Genomic DNA, 8,032 nt, shown 5'->3' on the forward strand with positions numbered 1-8,032 from the left:
TTTTTTTCTTTGTAAATCATCTCTCTGTTATGTACTGTTATGTATGTGTTTTTTTTTTAAATATAGGATTTGTAAACATTTGGGTATATTCCACTTAGTGGGATCTTGTGTTTGTGTCTGGGTGAGACTTATATGTGATCTCAAACGAAGTACACTGATAGTGTGCTCTTGGAATCTACATCTGTTCCCTATATGAACCAACTCTCCCATGTCTTACTTTTCCTCAAGTCTTTATAATTGTACATCCAGAATGTTTTTACTATCCAATTTTCTTCCATTTTTACTGGGGTTAATATGACCTAATTGTGTTGCAAGCGCGATAAAACCCTTAAACACAAAAACAAGCAAACAAACAAAAGCAAATACTATATATCTGACCGTTTCCTTATCAGCTAAGGGACCCCGATCTGGGCCTGAACAAAACCAAGTAAACCCATTCTAAGATAAAGAAAACGTCCCGGAAAAGAAGATCACATAAAATAGGGGATATAGAACTCACGGCAATAGTGACCTCCCCGCCTACCAAGAAAAAGTTGAATTCCTGACGTTGACGACATCCTACCTATGGGATGTCTCCAACAAACGTGTTGATGATCCAATCCTCGGCCCATGCAATACTAAACATTCCAGAGCTAGGACAGAGAGTCACGTTATGGAAAGGCAATCGAGATACCGTCTCCTATGGGCCACGGCTGAGGGTGGGTGCGGGAGTGGGGGAATAGGCCTTTCCCAAATATACACACTTTTCATTGAATATTAGTTCTTTTCATCAGCTCCTTCTACCAAAATTAAATTATTTAGGAATGTAATACTGCTTGATACATATTTGTTGCAGTGAATGACATGATCAGTCGGATGGTGAAAAGGTTTGAACTGAGATATTGCCAAGTTTAGTTAGAAGGTAAATTTAAAAAAATAAAAAATGAAGTCTTGTCATAAATTAATAAATCAACTCTTTTTGTACCTTCGGGAAACATCAAAGCGTATTTTCACTTCTAAATATTTTTTAGAGGTAGTCAAGTTGATACTGTATGAAATTTGAGAAAAGTTGCTGGATATCTTTCACATAAATCTGACAATAACATCATTTAAAAAATCACCCGAATTACTTCAAATAAAGATTAAAATGCTATGGTGAACTTTATTCTTTCAGAAAACGAAAAAAAAAATAATTTCAAACTACTGATTATGTCAGCACTCACTGAAAAGAAAAGGGTCTACCCACATGCGCGCGCAGAGAGAGAGAGAGAGAGAGAGAGAGAGAGAGAGAGAGAGAGAGAGGGAGAGAGAGAGAGAGAGAGAGAGAGAGAGGGGAGAGAGAGAGAGAGAGAGAGAGAGAGAGAGAGAGAGAGAGAGAGAGAGAGAGAGAGAATTTGTTTTTAGTTTTTAAGGGTTTTACGGCGCTTGCAACACATTTAGGTTATATCAGCGCCAGTAAAAAGGAAGAAAATGGGATAGTAAAAAGTTATAGAATTACAATTAAAGCAGCCAAGAAAAAGTAAGACAACGGGGAACTGGGAACAAAGAGGGATCAGATGTAGATTCCAAGTGTATACCACCAATGTACTTAGTTTGAGACCACCTATAAGTCTCATCCAGACACAAGCACAAAATCCAACAAAGAGGAATACACTCAAATGCCTAAATTATACATTGAAAATAACAAATATAATAATACATAATAGAGAGATGATTTACAAGGAAAAAAATATCATCTCCCAAAACAATAACTATGCATTTGACTGTTTCCCTCCCAGATAGGACTCAGGCGGGGGCCAGGACAAAACCAAGTAATCTCATTCCAAGACAAAGACAGAAAGCATGTTGGAAAACAGTTATAAGGGGATAGAAGACACAGTATGTACCCCCCTGCCCACTATGGGAGGTCAGGAACCCCACCCAGAGAGAGTGAGAGAGAGAGAGAGAGAGAGAGAGAGAGAGAGAGAGAGAGAGAGAGAGAGAGAGAGAGAGAGAAACAGATATAGGCGTCCAATCTTATTAGTCATTTCAGCACCAGTAAAAAAGAAGATAAAAGAATGGTCAAAGGTTTCGAAAAGAAATGAGTTCAACATATATCAGAAGCAGCAAGAGATGTTTGGCATGGGAAAAAATATAATCCCCCTTCCCCCCAACACACACACACACACACACACACACAACACACCATATGCAATGCAATGACATGTATTTTTGTTTTGTTTTTAAGGGTTTTACAGCCCTAGTTTTGTTATGTTTATAAGGGTTTTACGTCGCTTGCAACACATTTAGGTCATATCAACGCCAGCAAAAAGGAAGAAAATTGGATAGTAAAAACATTATAGATGTACACTTAAAAGGACTTGAGGAAAAAGTAAGACAAAGGGGAATGGTTCAAATAGGGAACAGATGTAGATTCCAAGAGCACACTATCAGTGTACGAACTAAGTTTGAGATTACATAAAAGGCACCAACACAAGGTCCCACTAATTTTGTTTTTGTTTGTTTTGAAGGGTTTTACGGCGCTTGCAACACATTTAGGTTATATCAGCGCCAGTAAAAAGGAAGAAAATGGAATAGTAAACAGTTCTAGAATTACAATTAAAGCACCCAAGAGAAAGGAAGACAAAGGGGAACTGGGAACAAATGGGGATCAGATCCCACTAAGATGAACACACTCAAATGTTTACATATCATTTGTTAAAAAACAAAAAACAGTATATAACAACAGAGAGATGATTTACAAGGAAAAAATTTAAAAAATCATCTCCCAAAACGACTACTCTACATTCGACTGTTTCCCTCCCAGTCAAGGAATCCTGCCAGGGTCAGGACAAAACTAAGTAATCTCATTCCAAGACAAAGACAGATAGCAATTGGAAAACAGATACAGGGGAATAGAAGAGACATAAGTACCTCCATCCCCATCCAGACATGCATTTTTCACGAAAACACAAAATGATAATAACGTACATAATACACAACAATCTATTAAAGAGTAAATGACAAAAACATTGTATCAATTTTGACAAATAATTTATTATTTATTATAAGGTAACTTTACATATTAATATCAATCAAAACTTTTGATTATTGTAATCATTGTTATTATTATCAAATAAATAGTAATGTATCAATCTATTCCAGCTTTTAGACCAAATCAAAGAAAAATGAAAAGAAAAAAACAACAACAAAAAAACAAACATTCTATGACCCTTCTATACACCGATAGAAAATAGATACATAATCCAACAACTCATGCAGAGGAATTGATTATTTGCATGGAAGACAAAATAACACTCAACAATAACAATTTTATTACATTTGTACATACCATTACATTGTTTTTTCTTTTTTTTTGTTTTTGTTTTAGTGATATTATAGCGCTTGCAAAACTTTAAGATCATTTCAGCACAGCGCAAGTAAATGGGAAAATACTAGAAAAGTCAAAATTTAAGATCTAACTCCCACGCACTCAAGGAAAAGTGTAAGACAAAGGGACGAATTTTGTTTGTTTGTTTGTTTGTTGCTTTAGGTCTCTTCCAACACAATTGAGGTTATATGAGAGACCGCTGAAACAAAAACACAAGCAATCTAACAAAAATAGTACAAATGTAAATCAAAATCATAACCTAAAGATATCATAAGCTAAATTATAAATAACCAAGAACAAACAGGCAGAAGATTTACAGGAAAAAAAATATCCCCTGTCAAAAATACAATCACAAACCAAAGAAGCAGGATAGGCTAGTAAAGAGAAGAAGAAACGACATCACTATCGGATCGTACACCCATGCGAACATCATAGGTATATGATTCAAGGGTGATGCTCCCATCCAACCACCCGCTAAAGGGACGAATTGATAATCATTATCAGAAGTAGATATAAGAGCAATATAATAATCATTGCAGCTAGTCTGTAACCATATAAAATCCCAAACTATTATCTGCGCTAAAAAAAAATTGAGCTTTTATATAGTGCAATATTCAGTAAATGTTTTATATAGCGCAATATTCACTAAATGTACTCAAAACGCTTTAAATTATCAGGTGTTCTAAGCTAACAAAAGGATTCATTCAAATGCTTTTTTTTATCAGTAGCTCAAGTCTTTGAAATCAAAGTTGGGAGAGTGAACTTCACTATAATAATGTCACAAAGAATTTCCAGAAACTACCTAAACTTTACGTATTCAGTTCAAAAACATGATCTGAATGCTGTGATGTAATAACGTACTATCAGCAACGTGTACTCATTTGCAGGTCTGATAAACCAAATTAGATGGGCTCATTATTTGTAATGGAAATACTCCCAACACAATAAATTGTCCATTACAAAGTAAACCAAGCCCATAATAGCATTGCTATCAGACCTGCAAATATGCACACGTCGACCGAGAGAAAAAGTAGTGATACACATGCAGAATATGGACTTTAATGATATATTATCTTTTAACTCTTGCATCACTTAGAATCTTGAATCGTCTTTTAAAAAATGTTCAACAGTGCCTGGTTCACAGACGTCGATTAAAGAAAATTACAGATTGTTAATCTTAAAATAAAACACTTAATTTACTCTTTCATTCAACATTTTGATTAATAACTCACTTCAAACGATGTGGTCAAGATCATTCTAAAAAATTTCTACCCAGATTTGGGAACACTGTAGAAGCATGCACACACTGCTACCCGTATTCTAATCTGATATGCTACAGGAAAAACAAACAAACAACACAGTATAGAGTTAGATGCTCAATTCGTTGTCTGGACGTGCACAACAGGTTGTGAGCAAATATCTTAAATTACAAAACAGCTAACATGTTTGATTGTTTTGGGGGCTTTGTTGTAATTTTAGGTAATTTCAGAACTAATAAAAAGAAATATAATGGGCAATTTAATGAACTTAATTAAGGTACAGTTCACTCCGCTTAATCGCACATCGGTTAATCACACACTCCGCTTATACGCTACACTTTCCCGAAAAACAGAATTGTTTCTATATAATTGCTCTGCTTAATCACACACCATCTCAATTGGACAACAATATACCCATCAATAGTGAACTGACATCTACTCCTTTCAGCCACATAAAAAAAAAATCCTGGATAATGAGGCTGAGTCATCGGAATTTTGACACACCACCCCTGGCAAACACTAAAAAACTTGACATAGTGGTCAAACTACGCTGCTTCAATCATGAAGAATGTTTGACATATCTACCAACATTGGCGATATTGGAGGCAAGGGTATAGAAAACACCTTGCACAGAATAGATAGCAATCAACACGTCACTACTATTCTTACAAAAAATGATGTCAAATTTTGTTGTTGAATAAAAACATGAAAATGAAAAGAAAGAAAACAAGAAAAAAACAAACAAGCAAAACAAGAAAATAAAAACAAACAAAAAAAAACCCAAAAAACAAAACAAAACAAAAACAAACAAAAAAAAAACTTCTAATGAGGCCATATCTTGAATATGACGGTTCAAAACTCATAGAAGACTAAGAGAAGGTCCTACATGAATGTAACATGAAAGCTGGTGCTTAGATGCTATTTTTAGCTTCTCCGCTTAATCGACACACTGACCTGAACTCCTGAAGGTGTGCGATTAAGTGGAGACAACTGTATTAACTAATAAGCCCATAGAAAAAAAGTGAGACAAATGGGACTGGTCCACACAGAAACATAAGCAGATTTAAAGAACAATTTATCCATGTGTCTACAAGTGACTGAGGATGTGACCCATATTGTCTTCCTTGTCAATAAACATCCTTACAGAAAGCATTTTATTTTATATGAATATTACATCTTTTTTTGTCACCAGTGTGTGCATGCCGTACTGAGCAGTCGACTAAACTCAAAAATGGCAAAAAATATAAATGGCTATAATATATAAATACTTATATTAATATTAGACTAATAAAAAATACATCTACCGACAAGAATGTATCACAATGTTGTGCAGTTATATTATAATTTAATTCAATCACAACCTCAAATGTGTAAAGAATGTTTCATTTCAATGTTTGTAGCTGCTACAAGTAATTGGTATTACACATCTTCTAATCATTCCTGAGACTGGATCTCGATAAGCTGTTCTTTCAGTTTGAAAAAATAATATATCCTCCTGGATGAAAAATAATATATCCTCTCGAGAAATAATTTCGGATTTTGTTTTTTAAAATTTGTTTTAAGGTTTTTTCGGCGCTTGCAACACATTAAGGTCATATCAGCACCAATAAAAAGGAAGAGAATGGGAAAGTAAGAAGTTCTAGAATTACAATTAAATCACCAAAGAAAAGGTAAGACAAAGGGGAATTGGTTCAAATAGGAAACATGTAGATTCCAAGAGCACACCATCAAAGTACTTAGTTTGAGATCACCTAAAAGTCTCATCCATACACAAGCACAGATCCTCACTAAGAGGAATACACTCAAATGTTTACAAATCATATATAACACGTAAACAAAACAATACAGTAAATAACAGAGAGATGATTTACAAGGAAAACAATATCATCTCCCAAAACTAACCATACATTTGACTGTTTCCTTCTCAGCCAGGGTATTCGGCCAGGACCAGGACAAAACCAAGAAATCTCATTCCAAGACAAAGACAGAAAGCATGTAGAAAACAGATACAGGGGGATAGAAGACACAGTAAGTGCCTCCCTGCCCACTATGGTCAGGAACCCCACCCAAAATTTCGGATTTTGTATTCTTAACTTGCATACACTCTATTTGGAATTTGATGAATACATTTTTTCTCTTATCATGTACAAATGGAATATGTCCTGCTACTCAAAGATCAGCTTATGGAGAATTGTATAAACGATGATGGATACGATACAGAGTTAATATGAAAACTTTCGATTATTTTAACATTTTGACAAATCATTGCTGCATCAGTTTAACTCAACACAGAGATCATTGAGATTAATGTATGAGGTGTGATGTGAGGGAGGAAAAAAAAACAATCAACATACTCTTTCATATATTCAACAACACTGTCTTTCATTATCAACAATTAACTACAAATTGCATTGGGTAAGATCGAGGTCCGATTGTTATCATCTACAAAAAATATCAGAAGATATTACAAACTCAGTAACTCTGGAACTGGAATGTTACAAAATAACAACAACAACAAAAACAATGATGAATAGAAAGGTATGAAAAAAAGAAGAAAAAAACGAGAGTGAGAGAGAGAGAGAGAGAGAGAGAGAGAGAGAGAGAGAGAGAGAGAGAGAGAGAGAGAGAGAGAGAGAGAGAGAGAGAGAGAGAAACTGCTATAGAAGTGAGCTATCTTCATAGTTGGAAAGTATTCGCTTTGACTTTTAATAGATTTTATGATTACTGCATATATATATAATATACAATACAATTAATATTTAAGCTATGAGTCTAATTATTCATTGTGGGTGTGTAAAAGCCCTGTGTGTGTAAAAGACCTGACCTGTGAGTAAGGGAAACTAAAGGAGAGAAGAAGAAAAGCGTGGATAGGAAAGAACCACAACTTATTTGTGAGTTTTCCCTCGTTAATATGATCTTTACTTTTCATGGTTTGAACACACACAACTTTTAGGTCATTTCAGCAGCAGTGAAAATGACATGGAGGGATATTCAAATGGAAAGAACGGTGTAAGGAGGTTGAAGGGATAGCGAGGTTGTGGACTGATTTAGACATACGAGCCCAGATGGACAATGTTTTGCACCCTGCAATTGTAGATAAATGTTTTATGCCAAATTACAAATAGTACAAAGAGAAATCATAACTTTATCAAGTGGATAGGGATCTTACACAAATGAAAAAAAAAAAAAAAAAACTAAATAAAAAAAGATGTAAACTGCGGAAGTGGAAGACCATGCATAAAATACATCGAAACAAATTTGATGAGTTCTGTACTCTTTCTCTTATGATTCAATTAAAGTTTTTTCCATGACAGGCTTAGGCCGTTGTCAACAAAGTCTATAACTTCTATTTCAAAATTCAAAATTTTTCAATATTCGACCCTTTAAATCCTTAAATCGGGGATGCATAAAATATTTATCAACT

Source organism: Berghia stephanieae, chromosome 2 (genome assembly GCF_034508935.2).
Source record: "Berghia stephanieae isolate SIO BIC M18660-M18661 chromosome 2, UCSD_Bste_1.3, whole genome shotgun sequence".
In the NCBI taxonomy this organism is placed as follows: domain Eukaryota; kingdom Metazoa; phylum Mollusca; class Gastropoda; order Nudibranchia; family Aeolidiidae; genus Berghia; species Berghia stephanieae.